The sequence below is a fragment of the Rhinopithecus roxellana genome, chromosome 12 (assembly GCF_007565055.1).
Source record: "Rhinopithecus roxellana isolate Shanxi Qingling chromosome 12, ASM756505v1, whole genome shotgun sequence".
In the NCBI taxonomy this organism is placed as follows: domain Eukaryota; kingdom Metazoa; phylum Chordata; class Mammalia; order Primates; family Cercopithecidae; genus Rhinopithecus; species Rhinopithecus roxellana.
Window position 1 is genome coordinate 13,035,828 of NC_044560.1, and position 21,397 is coordinate 13,057,224.

Here is a 21,397-nt window from a genome sequence, read left to right on the forward strand (position 1 = left end):
GGTCCAAGTTAATGCCCTGCTTTTATTTTGCCTTAAATTTCCCGTTTGGTCCAGGTTATGCCCTGATCAGCAAAATAAGGATTTAAAGCTTCTTGTATTGAATGTGTAAAGGAAGGAGGTGTGTGCCCTTGCGCAGAGCTGGGCCTGCCTCTCCAGTGCTTACAGCCCGCCTTTGCCCCTCACCCACACCCTGGCCATCTCCACTTAGTCACGTATTTGGCTCCCAGCCTGGGTGGGACCAAACCTCACACTGTAGGTTCATGACTGTGGTCATTTGTAATGTATTGTTTGTTGCTGACGGCTTCCCGGGTATGCATCGGAGCTGTATTGCAGTGGTTCTCAAACTTTTTGGTCTCAGAACGCCTTTATATTATTGTGGATTATGGAAGATTCCAAAGAGTTTTTTTTTTTTTTTTTAAAGTATGGGTTATACCTATTAATAAATAGTTAATGAGAACTTAAAATAGAGGAAACTTCGGCTGGGCTCGGTGGCTCATGCCTGTAATCCCAGTACTTTGGGAGGCCTAGGCGGACGGATCACGAAGTCAAGAGTTCCAGACCAGCCTGACCAACACAGTGAAACCCTCTCTCTACTAAAAATACAAAAATTAGCTGGGCGTAGTGGCGCGTGCCTGTCATCGCAGCTACTTGGGAGGCTGGGGCAGGAGAATCGCTTGAACCCGGGAGGCAGAGGTTGCAGTGAGCCGAGGTTGCACCATTGCATTCCAGCCTGGGCGACAGGGCGAGACTCTGTCTCAAAAAAGAAAAAAAAAAAAAGAGAAAACTTTGACTCACTCCACTACCCTTTATCACACATCAGATCATGTACCCTCTGCAAAACTCCACGTTTGTAAGAGAATGAGCATGAAAATAGCAAATAATATTTAGTATAGTTTTGACTTTGGAGGCCCTTTTGAGAGCCATTTCCTGCTCGATAAGAGTCAACTTCTGGAGATGAGAGACCTCCGGTTGGAATGCCTCCAGCGTGTGGCACAGTGCCAAGTAGGTAGCAGGGATTCAAGTACTGTTAAATGAGCTTTTATTTACTAAAAAGTCATAAAAGCATTATTTTTGTATCAATCAGCATCTAAGACAAGTGATCTGATACAGGTGATGATAGTATGCAGCAATCTGTAGCAGAGCTAGTCTAAATTTTTGTTTCCCAAGAAGATTTGCATGCTTAATTTATTAAATGTTGGGCCGGGAAAGGTGGCTTACACCTGTAATCCCAGCATTTTGGGAGGCTGATGTGAAAAACAAAACAAAACAAAAAAAAGTTTGATTTCGTTATGTGTCAGACATTGTGCGAGAAGCTTGAAATTCAGTAATGAAAATCATAGAACTTATATTTCTAGAGGGGGCAATGAGAAAATAAGCAAAGTAGGCCGGGCGCGGTGGCTCAAGCCTGTAATCCCAGCACTTTGGGAGGCCGAGACGGGTGGATCGCGAGGTCAGGAGATCGAGACCAACCTAGCTAACACGGCGAAACCCCGTCTCTACTAAAAAATACAAAAAACTAGCCGGGCGAGTTGGCGGGCGCCTGTAGTCCCAGCTACTTGGGAGGCTGAGGCAGGAGAATGGCGTAAACCCGGGAGGCGGAGCTTGCAGTGAGCTGAGATCCTGCCACTGCACTCCAGCCTGGGCGACAGAGCGAGACTCCGTCTCAAAAAAAAAAAAAAAAAAAAGAGAAAATAAGCAAAGTAAATGCAGGTTTGTCATATGAAAGAAACAGTAATGTGATAAGTTTTTTTCTTGCTTTTGATTTTTATTTATTTTTATTTTATTTTATTTTTTGAGACGTAGTCTTGCTCTGTTGCCCAGGCGGGAATGTAGTGGCTGGATCTTGGCTTACTGCAGCCTCCGCCTCCTAAGTTCAAGCAATTCAACTACGTCAGACTCCCGAGTAGTGGGGACTACAGGCGCCCACCACCATGCCCAGCTAATTTTGCTATTTTCAGTAGAGACGGATTTTCACCATGTTGGCCAGGCTGGTCTCAAACTCCTGACCTCAAGTGATCCGCCTGCCTCGGCCTTCCAAAGTGCTGAGATTACAGATGTGAGCCACTGTGTCCCCGGCCTTGTTTTTAATTTTTAAAACAGGGTTGTCTAGGAAGGCCTTGCTAAGCAAGTGTCTCCCCTGCCCCTCTCAGTTAAGTAATTTCAGTGGCAAGAAAACAGATTCCTGCAAATTACCTTCAGTAATAGAGGAAATTTACACAGTCTGGTGCTACTCCAGCCATTCATGTTTAACAGGGTAAAGGTTTAGGCCGGGCGCGGTGGCTCAAGCCTGTAATCCCAGCACTTTGGGAGGCCGAGACGGGCGGATCACGAGGTCAGGAGATCGAGACCATCCTGGTCTACACGGTGAAACCCCGTCTCTACTAAAAAATACAAAAAAACTAGCCGGGCGAGATGGCGGACGCCTGTAGTCCCAGCTACTCGGGAGGCTGAGGCAGGAGAATGGCGTAAACCCGGGAGGCGGAGCTTGCAGTGAGCTGAGATCCGGCCACTGCACTCCAGCCCGGGCAACAGAGCAAGACTCTGTCTCAAAAAAAAAAAAAAAAAAAAAAAACAGGGTAAAGGTTTAGAATGGAGTCTGATGCATAGAAAGTGCCCTAAAATGTTAACAGGATCACAGGGGCCCAGTACAACATGAAAATGCAAGGCCCTTCATTCAGTATTCATTAAGAAATTCAAAATGACAATCACAGAGTACTAAGCCAAGTGCAGGGTCCTTCTGAGTGTGGACCCTGCATTCCAGTGCACAAATAGCACACTCAAGAAGCTGACCCTGAATGCTAGCAATTATTATTATTCATAATGCCTTCAGAAATAGCACAGGCAACTGAGGGACAAATATTTACTCACCAGAATTGCTTTCCCTCAAGTGTCCCTTTTTTTTTTTTTTTTTTGAGATGGAGTCTCACTCTGTCGTCCAGGCTTGAATGCAGTGGCGCAGGCTCAGCTCACTGCAACCTCTGCCTCCTGGGTTCAAGTGATTCTCTTGCTTCAGCCTCCCGAGTAGCTGGGATTACAGGCATGTGCCACCATGCCCAGCTAATTTTTGTATTTGTAGTAGAGGTGGGGTTTCACTATGTTGGCTAAACTGGTCTCGAACTCCTGACCTCAAATAATTCACCCACCTCGGCCTCCCAAAGTGCTGGGATTATAGGCGTGAGTCACTGTGCCTGGCCCACAGAGTGCCCTTTGATGTTTTCTGCTGTAGGATCCCAGAACCCAGAAAAAGATGATGTTGGGAAAAGTAGAGAGAGTGAACTCCTTTCTGCCAGAGATAAGGCTTGAGCTGGGTAATTTACCAAACTACAAATCTGCTGGGGGTTGGGGGACAGGGACAAGGGAAGATACACTAAGGAAGTTTGGAAGCACAACATCGCATCCCAGAAGTGCTGCCCACTGTGCTAAGAGCACTGTATTTAATTCTGAGTATAATACCAGGGCTGGTAATTTTTTTGAAGACCCAAATGTTAAATTCTCTCTCTCTCTTTCTTTATTTTCCTTCTTTCTTTTTTTTTTTTTTTTTTTTTTTGAGACGGAGTCTTGCTCTGTCGCCTAGGCTAGAGTACGGTGGTGGGATCTCGGCTCACTGCAACCTCTGCCTCCCGGGTTCAAGCGATTCTCCTGCCTCAGCCTCCCAAGTAGCTGGGATTACAAATGCCCGCTACCCTCGCCCGGCTAAGTTTTTGTATTTTTAGTAGAGATGGGGTTTCGCCATGTTGCCCAGACTGGTCTCAAACTCCTGACCTCATGATCCACCTGTCTCAGACTCCCAAAGTGCTGGGATTACAAGTGTGAGCCACCGCGCCCAGCCTCTGTCTTCTTTTCTTGTTTTCCTTGCTTTTTCTTTTTCTTTTTTTTTTTTTTTTTTGATCCAGAGTCTTTCTCTGTCTCCCAGGCTGGAGCACAGTGGTGCGATCACAGCTCACTGCAACCTCCACCTCCCGGGCTCAAATGATCCTCCCACCTCTCAGCCTCCCTAGTAGCCGGGATTACAGGTTCGTGCCACCATGCTTGGCTAATTCTTTAAGGTTTTTGTAGAGATGAATTTTACTGTATTGCTCAGGCTGGTCTGGAACTCCTGGGCTCAAGCAATCATCCTGCCTCACCCTCCCAAAGTGCTGGGATTACAGGTGTGAGCCACTGCACTTGGCCTCCACATGTTAATTTCTGAAAATGATCTGTTGGGCACTGCACCTCTTCTTGAAGACATTATGTTTTATTGAGATTTATGTTAGAAAACCGCTTTCCTTAGTGCTGTTCTCGGAACTGCACAAATAAGACCCAAATGGAAAGAATATAACCGAATTTCCTTGATACTGAAATAGTTCTTTGATTTGTGGGCAGTGGCACACTCATTGAGCCATTCTGCTTGCTGGAAGGAGACTCACAGGGACAAATTCTGTGTGTTAACTCAGTGGCATTATGAGCCTGACTCCATAGGCAGAACCAAAGCCTTGAGTCAATAGGACATGAATTTTATTGGTACAATTGCTTAATTCAGACAACTGCCACAGACAGTGCTTGGTGTTGTGTCTCTGCCTCCATGAGCAAACAATCATTTAGAAGCATATTCATCTAATTTGTTTAATAAGACATGCCTGGTGTTTCCTATAATCTACCTCACTCTAGTGAGTAGGCAGCAAGCCAAGTTCTTCAGACTGTAAGAACTCAGTGTTCTTGTTTAAACATTCCTTACTTGTAAGTTGGAAACTTTTGGGCACATACATATGTACACATTTATCAGTTTATTAATATCTATGTGCAGGCTGTCCTTTTAACCCCTGCTCTGACTAATTTTGCTCTGTGGGAGAATTCATGGCTAATGGACATATTTGTTCACTACATTTTTTGTTAATTTTTATTTTTTTGTGATAGGGTCTCACTCTGTTGCCCAGGCTGGAATGCAGTGGCACAGTCATGACTTATTGCAGCCTTGACCTCCCAGGCTCAAGAGATCATCCCACCTCAGCCTCCCAATTAGCTGAGACTGAGGCGCAAGCCACCACGCTCCACTAATTTTTTTTTCTAATATTTTGTAGAGATGGAGTCTCACTACATTACCCAGGCCCATCTTGAACTCCTGGTCCTCCCACCGGGGCCTCCCAAAGTGTTGGGATTACAGGTGTGAGGCACTACTTCTGGCTTAATGTCTTAAAACAACATTTTTCCTAGTTGTACATGTTAAAACTTTGGAGATGAAAAATTTAAAGGAAACAAAAATCACCTGTTATCCTATCACTCAGAACTAATTACTATTAAAACTTCGATTATTATTATTATTTTGAGAAGGAGTTTTGCTCTTGTCACCCAGACTCAAGTGCAGTGGTGTGATCTCAGTTTCCTACAAACTCTGCCTCTTGGATTCTCCTGCCTCAGCCTCCTGAGTAGTTGGGATTACAAGCACCGGCCACCACGCCCAGCTAATTTTTGTATTTTAAATAGAGATTAGGTTTCACCATGTTGACCAGGCTGGTCTTGAACTCCTGACTTCAAGTGATCTGCCCACCTTGGCCTCCCAAAGTGCTAGGATTACAGGTGTGAGCCACCATGCCCGACCTAGAGCCTGACTCTTAAATGTTACATGACATCTCCCTAGAAAAGTAGATCAGGGAGCTCTGATTTACCAAGGAGTGCGTGTAGGGGCTGAGAAAAGGTAAGAACCTTTGCCTTAAGACTTTATGGAATTGTCAAGGCTTACTGTTCTTTGTAGCCTGGTTATCTAGGCTAACATGTAACAATTGGTATCATGTAACAAACGGCATGGGAAAGAAGTGAAGAAATACAATCATGGGCTTCATAACAAGGTTTTGGTCAACAACAGGCCCTGTATACCAGCAGTCTCCAACCTTTTTGGTACCAGGGACCAGTTTCACGGAAGACAATTTTTCCGTGGACCAAGGATGGGGGATGGTTTCAGGATGATTCAAGCACATTACATTTATTGTGCACTTTGTTTATATTATTATTATGTTGTACTATATGAGGAAATAATTATATAGCTCATCGTAGTGTAGAATCAGTGGGAGCTCTGAGCTTGTTTTCTTGCAACTAGACGGTCCCATCTGGGGGTGATAGGAGACAGTGACAGATCATCAGGCATTAGATTCTCATCAGGAGCATGCAACCTAGATCCCTTGCATGCGCAGTTCACAATAGGGTTCGTGTTCGTATGAGAATCTAATGCTGCCACCGATCTGACAGGAGGTGAAGCTCAGGCGGTAATGTGAGTGATGGGGAGTGGCTGTAAATACAGATGAAGCTTTGCTTGCTCACCCGCTGATCACCTCTGTCGGTGTGGCCCAGTTCCTAACAGGCCACAGACTGATACCAGGTCTGGGGTTTGGGGACCCCAGCTATATACAGTGGGGCTCCCATGAGATTATAATGAACTGATTATAAAGATTATAGAATTACAGCGATGTGGTAGCTGTCTTAATGTCATAGGTGAATGTTACTATTGTTATGTGGTGTTGCTGGTGTAAATAAACCTACTGGGCTGTCAGTTGTATTAAAGTATAGAACAGGCCAGGCGTGGTGGCCTACACTTGTAATCCCAGCACTTTGGGAGGCCAAGGTGGGAGTGAGATCCTGTCTCAAAAAAAAAAAAAGGTATAGCATATGCAATTATATACAGTACATAATACTTGATAATGATAATAAATGATTATGTTACTGGTTTATGTATTTACTATACTATGCTTTTTATGTTGTATAACTTTTTGTTTTTAATTTTTGGGGATACATAGGATGTGTATATATTTGTGGGTTACAATATATACCCATATAATATTAGTTATTAATAGTTTTTCATAACTACTAAAAAGTATAGTTTAGAGTGTACTCCTTCTATTTACATATTAGAAAGTTAACTGTAAAGCAGCCTCTGGGCCAGGTGCAGTGGCTCACACCTGTAATCCCAGCACTTTCAGAGACCAAGGCAGGCGGATCATTTGAGGTCAGGAGTTTGAGACCAGCCTGGCCAACAGGGTCACTGTGTTACAGTTGACTATAGTATTCAGTACAGTAACATGCTGTTCAAGTTCGTGGCCAAGGAGCAATATCCCATATCATCTAGGTTTGTGTAAGTATACTTTGATGTTTGGACATGGATGAAATTGCCTGACAATGCATTTTTCAGGAAAAAAATCCCCACCATTAAGCCATGCATGACTGTGTGAGAATGTTGAAGCCAGGCCGAGGTGGGAGGATTGCTTAAGGTCAGGAGTTCAAAACCAACCTGGGCAACATACTGAGACCCTACCTCTAAAAACATAATTAGTTAGGCGTGGTGGCACGCACCTGTAGTCTCACCTACTAGAGAGGCTGAGGTGGGAGGATCACTTGAGCCCAAGAGGTTGAAGCTGCAGTAAGCCATGATTGCACCACTATATTCCAGCCTGGGTGACAGAGGGAGACTCTGTTTTTTTTTTTTTTTTTTTTTTTAAAGTAGAGGTCATCCTGTTAATGGATTTCCGTCATCTTTAAAAGGCCACAAAGCTGCTTTTTCAAACAAATTATTATCAGAAATCCAATATATAGAATTGTATCTGTCTTGTCCCACCTTGAGGAGAAGACAAAAAAAAAAAAAAAACACACACAGAAAAAAACAAGTTAAGGTACAGTAGCTTATCCTGTAATCCCAGCATTTTGGAGGCTGAAGGAGGAGGATCGCTTGAGCCCAGGAGTTCAACTGATTAACATAGCAGAGGCCCCCTCTCTACAGAAAAAAAAAAAAAAAATAGCTGGGCATGGTGGCGCATGACTACAGTTCCAGCTACTCAGGAAGTTGAGAAGGAAGATTGCTTGAGCCCAGAAGGTTGAGGCTGCAGTGGGCTATGATTGTGCCACTGCACTCCAACCTGCACTGAAGAGTGAGACCCAATCTCCAAACAAAACAAAACAACAACAACAAAACCATACCTGGAGGGTGGAACTGCCTATAAAAGACTACTGATCTGGTAGTGGTCTTTATAAATCTCCTCACTTTATAGGCAGGAAGGGAGGGATGCACCCCAGCCCACACTGCAAGTGAGTGGGAGAGTTTGTTCTAGAAAACTGCCAGCTGGCTGCTGTGCCTACATGTTATCTTCAAACTACAGTTGTTTGAAAGAAGCCTGTAAAGCCACTTTTATCCATTTAGTGAAGATGAGTTTAGTTAAAATTAGATATTATTGGCCGGGCACGGTGGCTCAAGCCTGTAATCCCAGCACTTTGGGAGGCCGAGATGGGCGGATCATGAGGTCAGGAGATCGAGACCAGCCTGGCTAACACGGTGAAACCCCGTCTCTACTAAAAAATACAAAAAACTAGCCGGGCGAGGTGGTGGGCGCCTGTAGTCCCAGCTACTCAGGAGGCTGAGGCAGGAGAATGGCGTAAACCCGGGAAGCGGAGCTTGCAGTGAGCTGAGATCCGGCCACTGCACTCCAGCCCGGGCAACAGAGCGAGACTCCGTCTCAAAAAAAAAAAAAAATTAGATATTATTAAATTACAATTAGTGAGCTATAATGTTTTTTGGTTTTTTGTTTTTTTCTGAGATGGAGTCTCGCTCTGTTGCCCAGACTGGAGTGTAGTGGCATGATTTCAGCTCACTGCAACCTCCACTTCCCAGCTTCAAGCAATCCTCCTGCCTCAGCTTCCCGAGTAGCTGGGATTACAGGTGTGTGCCACTATGCCTGGCTAATTTTTTTGTTTTTTTTTTTTTTTTTTTTTTTGAGACGGAGTCTCGCTCTGTCACCCAGGCTGGAGTGCAGTGTCCAGACCTCAGCTCACTGCAAGCTCCGCCTCCCGGGTTCACGCCATTCTCCTGCCTCAGCCTCCCGAGTAGCTGGGACTACAGGCGCCGCCACCTCGCCCGGCTAGTATTTTGTATTTTTAGTAGAGACAGGGTTTCACTGTGTTAGCCAGGATGGTCTCGATCTCCTGACCTCGTGATCCTCCCGTCTCGGCCTCCCAAAGTGCTGGGATTACAGGCTTGAGCCACCGCGCCCGGCCTAATTTTTTTGTATTTTTAGCAGAGACAGGGTTTCCCTATGTTGGCCAGGCTGGTCTTGAACTCCTGACCTTAGGTGATCCGCCTGCCTCAGCCTCCCAAAGTGCTGGGATTACAGGTGTGAGCCACTGTCCCTGGCCCATTTATTGAGCTGTAGTTTAGATTTGATAACATGTGCCTACTCTAAGTGTACCTTTCCAATGAGTTTTGGCAGATTTGTACACCTGTGGGAGAGCCATCACAGTAAAACTATGGGACATTTCCATCACCCCAAAAGGTTCCCTTGTCCTCTGTCCCACTTGATTTATCTTCTAACTCATGCCCTAGGCAACCACTAATCTGCTTTCTTTTACAATCATACAGTATGTGTACTTCTGTGTGTCTGGTTTCTTTTGCCGAGTATGTAAGATTCATCCATTTGTTGTTGTTGTTGTTTAAGATGGAGTCTCATTCTGTCATCCGGGCTGGAGTGCAGTGGTGCCATCTTGGCTCGCCTCGGCCTCCCACAGTGCTGGGATTATAGGTGTGAGCCACCACACCCAGCCTGTTTTGTATATATCTGTACTTCATTCCTTTTTGTGACCAGGTAGTATCCTCTCATATGGTGTGATGGTTAATTGTATGTGTCAGTTTGACTGGGCAATGAGGTGCCCAGACATTTGGTTAAACATTCTGGGTGTATCTATGGGGATATTTTTAGATGAGATTAACATTTGAATCAGTAGACCTAGTAAAGCAGATTGCTCTCCCTAACGGGTAGACTTCATCCAATCCATTGAAGACCTGAATAGAACCAAAAGGCTGGGTAAGAGGGAACTTTACCTCCCTGACTCCTTGAGCTGAGACATTGCCCTCAGATTGGAATGACACCATCAGTTCTCCTGGGTCGCCAGCTTGCTGACTACAGATCTTGGGACTTCTCAGCCTCCATAATCCCATGAGCCAATTTCTCATCATAAATCTTTTTACCTCTATCACTTCTCTAGTCTCTGGATAGCTATACACATACTGTTGGTTCTGTTTCCCTGAGGAACCTTGACAAATACATGTGGCTATTCTGTAATTTGTTTATCCACTCACCTGTTGCTGGACATTTGGAGTTGTTTCCGGTTTGGGGCCATTAGGAATGAAGCTTCTAGGCCAGGTGTGTGTGGGGGGGGGGCAGGTCACGCTGTAATCCCAGCACTTTGAGAGGCAAAGGTGGATAGATCATTTGAGGCCAGGAGTTCAAGACCAGCCTGGACAACATATTGAAACCCTGTCTCTACTAAAAATACGAAAATTAGCCCAGTGTGGTGGCGCATGCCTGTAATCCCAGCTACTCAGGTGGCTGAGGCGTGTGAATCGCACAAACCCAGGAGACAGAGGTTGCAGTGAACTGAAATCGAGTCACTGCAGAGTCTGGGTGACAGAGAGAGACTGTTTTTTTTTTTTTAAAAAAAGAAAGCAGCCGGGCACGGTGGCTCACGCCTGTAATCCCAGCACTTTGGGAGGCTGAGGCGGGCAGATCACAAGGTCAAGAGATCGAGACCATGGTGAAACCCCGTCTCAAAAAAAAAAGAAAGAAAGAAAGAAAGAAAGAAAGAAAGAGAATGAAGCCTCTATGAACATCTGTGCAGCAGTCTTTTTATAGACGTATGCTCTCATTTCTCATGGGTAAATGTCTAGAAGTGGATTTACTAGGTCCTGTGGTGAGTCCTCTAGGAAGCAGATGCCAAGATAGAGCAAGAAATGCAATAAATTTGTTGAGGTTAATGTCTGTGAAATATAAAGGAGGCACAGAACAGGAGAAGGCAGACCTGAACAGGGTCTTCAGACCAGATGCGACCCTGTCAAAGGAGAGAGGGATATCTTGATGGTTTACGTGGTTACCATACCCTTGGAGGGTGGCAGAATATGCCACTCGAAAATATGCCACTTTGGCATAGGATTATTTTGAACTGAAGGCACTTGAAAAACAGCAGATATAAGAAGGGCACTCTGGTGTCTCTTCCTTCTTCCTGAAAGCAGGAGATAAAACTCCCATGTGAAAGATGTCCTCCCTAAACCAGGAGGAAGAAACATTCTTGTCAACAAAGATAGGGAGTCAAGGCTGAGAAAAATCTGTACAAACAGACCTTATCAAAATACTCATTATTTTTCCCACATATTTTAGTTACTTTTGTGTGGTTGCCTCTTTCTGTTCAACATGGAATACAAGCACTTAGATTTTTCCACTTCTTTGGGTCTGTAGTATATTATATATATGTGTGTGTGTGTGTGTGTGTATATATATATACATTTTTTTTCACTTTTTTTGAGATAGTGTCTTCCTCTGTTGTCCAGGCTGGAGTGCACTGGCACAAAGATGGCTCACTGCAGCCTTGACTTCCCCAGTTTGAGGTGATCCTCCCACCTCAGCCTCCCAAGTAGCTTGGACTACACGTATGTGCCACCATACCCGGACAATTTATTTGTTTTTAGTAGAGACAAGGTCTCACTATGTTGCCCAGGTTGGTCGTGAACTCCTGGGCCCAAGTGATCCTTCTGCCTTGGCCTCCCAAAGAGCAGGGATTATAGGTGTGAGCCAACATGCCTATCCTATTTATTGGTTTTCAACCATGGTTCCTGGCTTATAACTCTCATCGCCTTTGTTACAGTCTTTTGTTCTAATGTTGGGTGTGTTAGGCCACAGGAGCAGTTCCTCTGCCCTCCTGCCCTCCTTTTACCTGCGCAATGGCAGGACTCTCATGTTCCCCAGCCCTTTAAAAAATTTTTTTTCCCATAGGTTATTGGGGTACAGGTGGTGTTTGGTTACATACTTTTTTTGTTTTTTGTTTTTGTTTTTGTTTTTGTTTGAGACAGAGTCTTGCTTTGTGGCCCAGGCTGGAGTGCAGTGGTGAGATCTTGGCTCATTGCAACCTCCACCTCCTGGGTTCAAGCGATTCTCCCACCTTAGCCTCCTGAGTAGCTGGGATTACAGGCGTGCACCACCACACCCGGCTAGTTTTTGTATTTTTAGTAGATGCGGGGCTTCACTGCATTGGCCAGGCTGGTCTTGAACTCCCAGCCTCAAGTGTTCTGCCTACCTTGGCCTCCCAAAGTGCTGGGATTACAGGTTTGAGCCACTGCATTTGGCAGATGAGTAAGTTCTTTAGTGGTGATTTGTGAGATTTGGGTGCACCCATCACCTGAACAGTTTACACTATACCCTATTTGTTGTCTTTTACTCCTCACCTCTCTCCCATCCTTTCCCATAAGTCCCCAAAGTCCATTGTATCATTTTTAATGCCTTCGCATCCTCACAGCTTAGCTCCCACATATCAATGAGAACATACGAGGTTTGGTTTTCCATTCCTGAGTTACTTTATTTAGAATAATAGTCTCCGGCCGGGCGCGGTGGCTCAAGCCTGTAATCCCAGCACTTTGGGAGGCCGAGGCGGGTGGATCACGAGGTCAGGAGATCGAGACCCTCCTGGCTAACACGGTGAAACCCCGTCTCTACTAAAAATACGAAAAACTAGCCGGGCGAGGTGGCGGGCGCCTGTAGTCCCAGCTACTCGGAGGCTGAGGCGGGAGAATGGCGGGAACCCGGGAGGCGAAGCTTGCAGTGAGCCGAGATCACACCACTGCACTCCAGCCTGGGCGACAGAGCGAGACTCCTCCTCAAAAAAAAAAAAAAAAAAAAAAAAGAATAATAGTCTCCAGTCTCATTCAGGTCATTGTGAACGCTGTTAATTCATTTCTCTTTATGGCTAAGTAGTATTCAATCATATATATATGATTGATTGATATATAGGTTGATATATATATTGATTTTTATATATGATATATATAAGATATATATATATAATCACAGTTTCTTTATCCACTTGTTGATTGATGGGCGTTTGGGTTGGTTCCACGATTTTGCAATTGCAAATTGTGCTGCTATAATCATACGTGTGCAAGTATCTTTTTTGTATAATGACTTCTTTTCCTCTGGGTAAATGCCCAGTAGTGGGATTGCTGGATCAAATGGTCGTTCTACTTTTAGTTCTTTAAGGGATCTCCACACTGTTTTCCATAGTGACTGTACTAGTTTACATTCCCACCAGCAGTGTAGAAGTGTTCCCTGATCACAGCATCCACGCCAACATATACCGTTTTTTTTAATTTTTTTATTACAGCAATTCTTGCAGGAGTAAGGTTGTATCAAATTGTGGTTTTGATTTGCATTTCCCTGATCATTAGTGATGTTGAACATTTTTTCATAATGTTTATTGACCATTTGTATATATTCTTTTAAGAATTGTCTATTTGTGTACTTAACCCACTTTTTTTTTTTTTTTTTTTTTTTTTTTTTTTTTTTTTTTTGAGACAGATTCTCACTCTGCTGCCCAGGCTGGAGTGCAGTGGTGTGATCTTGGCTCACTGCAACTTCTGCCTCCCAAGTTCAAGTGATTCCCCTGCCTTAGCTTCCCGAGTAGCTGGGATTACTGGTGTGTGCCACCACGCTCGGTTAATTTTTTGTATTTTTAGTAGAGATGGAGTTTTGCCATGTTGGCCATGCTGGTCTCAAACTCCTGACCTCAGGTGATCCACCTGCCTTGGCCTCCCAAAGTGTTGGGATTACAGATGTGAGCCACCTGGCCTGGCCCTTAGCCCACTTTTTGATGGGATTGTTTTTTTCTCGCTGATTTGTTTGAGTTTGTTGTAGATTCTGGATATTAGTCCTTTGTTAGATATATAGATAGTGAAGATTTTCTCCCATTCTGTGTGTTGTCTGTTTACTCTGCTGACTGTTCCTTTTGCTATGCACAAACTCTTTAGTTTAGTTAAGTCTCAGCTGTTAATCTTTGTTTTTATTGCATTTGCTTTTGGGTTCTTGGTCATGAAATTCTTGCCTAAGCCAGTGTCTAGAAGGGCTTTTCCAATGTTATCTTCTAGAATTTTTATAGTTTCAAGTCTTAGATTTAAGTCCTTAATCCATCTTGAGTTGATTTTTATATAAGGTGAGATATGAGCATCCAGTCTCATTCTCCTACATGTGGATAGCCAATCATCCCAGCACCATTGTTGAAAAGGGTGTCCTTTCCCCAATTTATGATTTTGTTTGCTTTGTTGAAGATCAGTTGGCTGTAAGTATTTGGATTTATTTCTGTGTTCTCTATTCTGTTCCATTGGTCTATGTGCCTATTTTTATACCATTACCATGCAGTTTTGGTGAGTATGGCCTTGTAGTATAGTTTGAAATCAAGTACAGTGATGCCTCCAGATTTGTTCTTTTTGCTTAGTTCCGTTTTGGCTATGCGGGCTCTTTTTTGGTTCCATATGAATTTTAGAATTGTTTTTTCTAGTTCTGTGAAGAATGAACCCCGACCCTTTCTGATTATGGTGCCTTTCTTTCCTTCCTTCCTTCCTTCTTCTCTCTCTCTCTCTCCCTTTCTTTCTTTCTTTCTCTCTTTCTCTCTTTCTCTCTTTCTCTCTCTCTCTCTCTCTCTCTCTCTCTCAATCTCCCTCTCCCTCTCTCCCTCTCTCCCTCTCCCTCTCCCTCTCCCTCTCCCTCTCCCTCTCCCTCTCCCTCTTTCTTCTTCTTCTTTTTTTTAATGAGATGGAGTCTCGGTCTTTTTGCCTAGGCTGGAGTGCAATGGCGTGATCTCAGCTTACTGTAACCTCCGCCTCCTGGGTTCTAGCGATTCTCCTGCCTCAGCCTTCCAAGTAGCTGGGATTATAGGCCACCACACCCAACTAATTTTGTATTTTTAGTTGAGATGGGTTTCTCCATGTTAGCCAGGCTGGTCTCAAACTCCTGACCTCAGGTGATCTGCCCACCTCGGCCTCCCAAAGTGCTGGGATTACGGGCGTGAGCCACTACACCTGGCCTTTTTTTTTTTTCTGAAACTGAGTCTCACTCTTGCACAATGGCGTAATCTCAGCTCACTGCAACCTCTGCCTCCTGAGTTCAAGCAATTCTCCTGCCTCGGCCTCCCCAGTAGCTGGGATTACAGGTGCCTGCCACCATGCCTGGCTAATTTTTGTATTTGTAGTAGACGAGATTTTGCCATGTTGGCCAGGCTGGTCTCGAACTCCTGACCTCAGATGACCCACCTGCCTCGCCTTCCCAAAGTGCTTGTGCCTGGCCCAACTGACTGTGGGTCTTAAGACCCTCCCATAAGAGGGTCCCATCCTATACCCTGAGGTAAGGAATGCTGATGTCATGAAGCGTCTGTGAAAACCCATGAAGACAGGGTTCAGGAACTTCTGGATACTTGAAAAAGTGGAGCCTCCTGAAGGGTGGCACAGCTAGGGAGGCCATGGAAGCTCTGAGCCCCTTCCCACATACCTTGCCCTACATGTTCCTTCATCTGTATCCCGGGCAATATCCTATATAATAAACCAGTAAATGTAAGTGTTTCTCTGAGTTCTGTGAGTCACTTCAGCAAATTAATTGAACTCAAACAGGGGGTCACGGGAACCTCAGCTTGAAGCCGGTTGGTCAGAAGTTCCGGAGGTCTGGACTTACGACTGGTTTTTATGTGTTGTGGGTGTGGGGCAGGGGCAGTCTTGGGGACTGAGCCCTCAACCTGTGGGATCTGGCACTGTCTTAGGGTATATAGTGCTAGAACTGAATTGGAGAACATCCAGCTGGTGTCTGCTGCTTGGTGTGTGTGGGGAAAAACCCACTCATTTGGTCACAGAAATCTTTTGTGTTGACGTGGTTGTTGTGGTATGAGAGTAGGGGAGAAACAGAGTTCTGGCTGGGCACAGTGGCTCACGCCTGTAATCCCACCACTTTGGGAGGCCAAGGTGGGTGGATTACCTGAGTTCAGGAGTTTGAGACCACCCTGGCCAACATGGTGAAACCCCATCTATATTAAAAATACAAAAATTAGCCGGGCATGGTGGCGGGTGCCTGTAATCCCAGCTATTCGGGAAGCTGAGGCAGAAGAATCGCTTGAACCAGGGAGGTGGAGGTTGCAGTGAGCCGAGAGCATGCCACCGTGCTCCAGCCTGGACAACAAGAGCGAAGCTCCATCTCAAAAAACAAAACACAAAAGCCACAGAGTTTTTCCTACACAGAGTCTTTATTTTCTAATGGGGGCTCCTGGGTAGATGTAAACATCTGTATGCTTTCCTCCTGTTAATTTGCATTATGTCAATTTAATTTGCAGACCCAGTTGGAGACCCTAAGAGGGTAGAGAAAAGTTGTGTCCCCCTATTCCCTTCTCAGGCTGGGTTGCAGCACTTGTCCATTCACTTTACAATTGGCAAAGAAAATCACAAGGCACTCACATAGATCACCTGGGATCCACGTATATTCATCCCGACCCCCATTCTATTTATTTATTTATTTACAGAGTCTCACTCTGTCACCCAGGCTGGAGTGCAGTGGTGTGATCTTGGCTCACTGCAACCTCCTCCTCCTGGGTTCAAGTGATTCTCCTGCCTTAGCCTCCTGAGTAGCTGGGATTACAGGTGTGTGCCACCACGCCCTGCCCCAGCTCCCATTCTAGAACAATAACTATCTTTCCCTGTTGAGGAGGGTCAGTTGAGACCAGTTGTGAGGAATAGTATCAGAGGCTCAGCACTGTTTTTCTGTTTTGTGTTTGAGACAGTTTCACTCTTATTGCCCAGGCTAGAGTGCAGTGGCATGATCTTGGCTCACAGCAACCTCTGTCTCCCAGGTTCAAGCAATTGTCCTGCCTCAGCCTCCCAAGTAGCTGGGATTATGGGCGCCCACAACCACGCCTGGCTAATTTTTAGTAGAGACAGAGTTTCACCATGTTGACCAGGCTGGTCTTGAACTTCTGACTTCAGGTGATCTGCCTGCCTCGGCCTCCCAAAGTGCTGGGATTACAGGCGTGAACCACCGTGTCGGGCCACAGCATTGATTTTTGTAGCTGGTAGGTAAGCAGCAGCTAGATCAGTCTTGGTAAATGGGAGTCTATGTCAGGGGTCAGAAAACTATAACCCTCAGGCCAAATCTGGCTTGCAGCCTGTTTTTGTATTGTCCACGTACTAAGAATGGATTTTGCATTTTTATTGATTTATTTTATTTTATTATATTATTTTTTTAAGACACAAGGTCTCGCTCTTTCGCCTAGGCTGGAGTATAGTGCTATGATCATATGATGCAGAAGCAGGCTGCTCATGGGAGGCTTGAAATCTAGGGCTTAAGTGATCCTCCCCCCTCAGCCTCCTGAGTAGCTGGAATTATAGCCTTGAACCACCACCATGCCTGGTTAATTTAAAAAAAAAAAAAAAAAAAAAAAAAAAGAAAAAGGCCGGGCGCGGTGGCTCAAGCCTGTAATCCCAGCACTTTGGGAGGCCGAGACGGGCGGATCACGAGGTCAGGAGATCAAGACCATCCTGGCTAACACGGTGAAACCCCGTCTCTACTAAAAAATAAAAAAATCTAGCCGGGCGAGGTGGCGGACGCCTGTAGTCCCAGCTACTCGGGAGGCTGAGGCAGGAGAATGGCGTAAATCCAGGAGGCGGAGCTTGCAGTGAGCTGAGATCCGGCCACTGCGCTCCAGCCTGGGCGACAGAGCGAGACTCCGTCTCAAAAAAAAAAAAAAAAAAAAAATGGCCAGGTGCAGTGGCTCATACCTGTTATCCCAGCACTTTGGGAGGCCAAGGCAAGTGGATTGCTTGAGGCCAGGAGTTTTAGGCCAGCCTGGACAACATGGTGAAACCCCATCTCTACTAAAAATACAAAAATTAGCCAGGTGTGGTGGTGGGTGCCTGTAGTCCTAGCTACTCGGGAGGCTGAGGAAGAAGAATAGCTTGAACCCAGGAGGTAGAGGTTGCAATGAGCTGAGATCATGCCACTGCACTCCAGCCTGGGTGACAGGGCAAGACCTGTCTCAGAATTTTTTTGTTTTTTAGAGGTGGGGTGTCACCATGTTGCCCAGGCCGGTCTTGAATTCCTGGCCTAAAGCAATCTTCCTGCCTTGGCCTCCCAGAGAGTTGGGATGACAGGAATGAACCACTGCACCCACCTGTTTTAGTTTTAAATGGTTGAAAAAATAAACCATTTCTTGATATTAATCAAAGAAGATTAATATTGATTTACAGTATTTGTATTATAAACTGATTGATTTCCTCTGCTGACTTTGATTAGTTACGGGATAGTCTGGCACAGCAAAACTGCGGAATAACATGTTAATCTATGGAACCCTTGTGCATTGCTGACGGGATGTAAAATGGTGCAGTCACCATGGAAAACTGTTTGGCAGTTCCTCAATAAGTTAAACATTGAATTACTGCATGATGCAGCAATTCTACTCCTGGGTATGTGCTCAAAAGAATTGAAAACAGGTGTTTGAACAAAAACTTGTACACAAATGTTTATAACAGCACTATTCACAATAGCCAAAAGTTGGAAACAAGCCAAATGTCCATCGACTGATGAATGGATAAATAAAATATGGTATATTAATACGAGGGATATTATTCAGCTATAAAAAGAAATGAAGTACTGTGACATGCTACACCATAGATGAACCTTGAAAACATTATGTTAAGTGAAAGTCAGACACAAATGGCCACATAATGTATGATTTCATTTACATGAAATATCCAGAACAGGGAAAATCCACAGAGACCATAAGCAGATTAGTGGTTCCCAGGGGCTAAGGAGAGTAAACTGATCAGTAGGTGGGAAGTTTCCTTTTGGGGTGATGAAAATGTCTGGAACTAGATAGTGGTGGTGATTGCACATCATTGTGAATGTACTAAATGTCACAGAACTGTGCACTTCAGAATGGTTAAAATAGTAAATTTTATCTTATGTGTATTTTACCACAATTTTAAAAGTAGGCTATACAAATAGGAAAAAAATTTGATCTATTACTGAATGTCAGACATTTGCATTATTTCCTAGTTTTCCTTTTTTTTTTTTTTGAGACAGGGTCTCACTCTGTCACCCAGGCTGGAGTGCAGTGGCACAGTCATGGCTCACTGCAGCCTCAATCTCCTCAGGCTCAGGTGATCCTCCTACCTCAGCCTCCCGTGTTGCTGGGACTATAGGAGTACACCACCACGCTTGACTCATTTTCTTTTTTTTTTTTTTTAATAGAGATGGGGTTTTGCCACGTTGCCCAGATTGGTCTCAAACTCCTGGGCTCAAGCAATTTGCCTGCCTTAGCCTCCCAAAATGTTGGGATTACAGGCATGAGGCATCACACCTGGCCCTATTTCCCATTTTTTATTGTTTAACTGATAAGTCTGGGCGCAGTGGCTCAAGCCTGTAATCCCAGCACTTTGGGAGGCCGAGACGGGTGGATCACGAGGTCAGGAGATCGAGACCATCCTGGCTAACACGGTGAAACCCCGTCTCTATAAAAAATACAAAAAATACAAAAAAAAAAAAAAAAAAAAAAAAAAAAAAAAAACTAGCCGGGCAAGGTGGCGGGCGCCTGTAGTCCCAGCTACTCGGGAGGCTGAGGCAGGAGAATGGCGTGAACCCGGGAGGCGGAGCTTGCAGTGAGCTGAGATCTGGCCACTGCACTCCAGCCTGGGCGACAGAGCGAGACTCAGTCTCAAAAAAACAAAAACAAACAAACAAAAAAAAACTGATATGGTTTGGCTGTGCCCCACCTAAAATCTCATTTTGAATTGTAATCTCCATAATCTCCACGTGTCAAGAGAGAGACCAGGTAGAGGTAATTGAATCATGGCGGTGGGCGGGGAGTAGGGGGGTTGGGGGGTGGTTTCACTTACGCTGTTCTGTGATAGCCAGTGCTCATGAAATCTGATAGTTTTATAAGGGGCTCTTCTCCCTTCACTCAACACTTTTCCCTCCTGCTGCCTTGTAAAGAAGGTTCCTTGCTTCCCCTTTGCCTTCCACCATGATTGTAAGTTTCCTGAGGCCTACCCAGCCGTGCTGAACTGTGAGTTAATTAGACCTCTTTCCGTTATAAATTACCCAGTCTTGGACAGTTCTTTATAGCAGTATGAAAATGGACGAATAGGGCCGGGCGCGGTGGCTCAAGCCTGTAATCCCAGCACTTTGGGAGGCCGAGACGGGCGGATCACGAGGTCAGGAGATCGAGAACCATCCTGGCTAACATGGTGAAACCCCGTCTCTACTAAAAATACAAAAAAATTAGCCGGGCGAGGTGGCGGGCGCCTGTGGTCCCAGCTACTCGGGAGGCTGAGGCAGGAGAATGGCGTCAACCTGGGAGACGGAGGTTGCCATGAGCTGAGATCCGGCCACTGCACTCCAGCTGGGCGACAGAGCAAGACTCCGTCTCAAAAAAAAAAGAAAATGGACGAATACATTAACCTTAAGATAACCATTGTTGTTCATCTCAGAAGCACAAAATTTTAAGGACAAATTCTGAATTGTTGAAGGACTGAGTTAAAGAACATGAACAATTTTAAGAGCTTGATATAGAAGATAAAAACAACCTTTGGAAAGGTTGCATTGGTTTCACTCTTATTACCCATTCAGTACACACACTGAACATGTGTAGAGTTTATACTCTGTGCCAGGTATATATGGAAGACTAAGCCACAGTTCTCAGAGATTTGAAATTTAACTGGATGATATAGGCCTATAAATAGCCAGCAACAATAAGGTACAATAGATGTAAATTTCAGGTGACACTGGAAACCCAAAGGAAAGAGGACCTGATTTTCTCTCTTTTTTTTTTTCTTCAAGATGGAGTCTCGTTCTGTTGCCCATTCTGGAGTGCAGTGGCACTATCCTGGCTCACTGCAACCTCTGCCTCCTGGGTTCAGGTGATTCTTCTGCCTCAGCCTCCTGAGTAGCTGGGACTGCAGGCATGCACCACCATGCCTGGCTGATTTGTGTATTTTTGTAGAGACAAGGTTTCACCATGTTGGCCAGGCTGGTCTTGAACTCCTGACCTCAAGTGATTCGCCTGCCTTGGTCACTCAAAGCACTGGTATTACAGGTGTGAGCCACGGCGCCTGGCCCTGATTCACTCCTGTTTAAGAAGGGAGGTGATATCTGAGACCAAGGTGTTTTCTCAGCCTGTGTCAGCCACCTTCACCTATTCTGGATGTTACCTTAAAAAATAAGTTGCCATTTTTCATAGATTAAACCTTTACTTCTTAAAAACATGTTTATTTTATTTTATTTTATTTATTTTTTGAGACAGAGTTTTGCTCTTGTCTCCTAGGCTGGAGTGCAGAGGCGTGATTGACTCACCGCAACCTCCGCCTCCCAGGTTCAGGCGATTCTCCTGCCTCATCCTCCCAAGTAGCTGGGTTACAGGCATGCACCACCATGCACAGCTAATTTTTGTATTTTTTTTTTTTTTTTTTTTTTGAGACGGAGTCTTGCTCTGTCGCCCAGGCTGGAGTGCAGTGGCCGGATCTCAGCTCACTGCAAGCTCCGCCTCCCGGGTTCACAGCCATTCTCCTGCCTCAGCCTCCTGAGTAGCTGGGACTACAGGC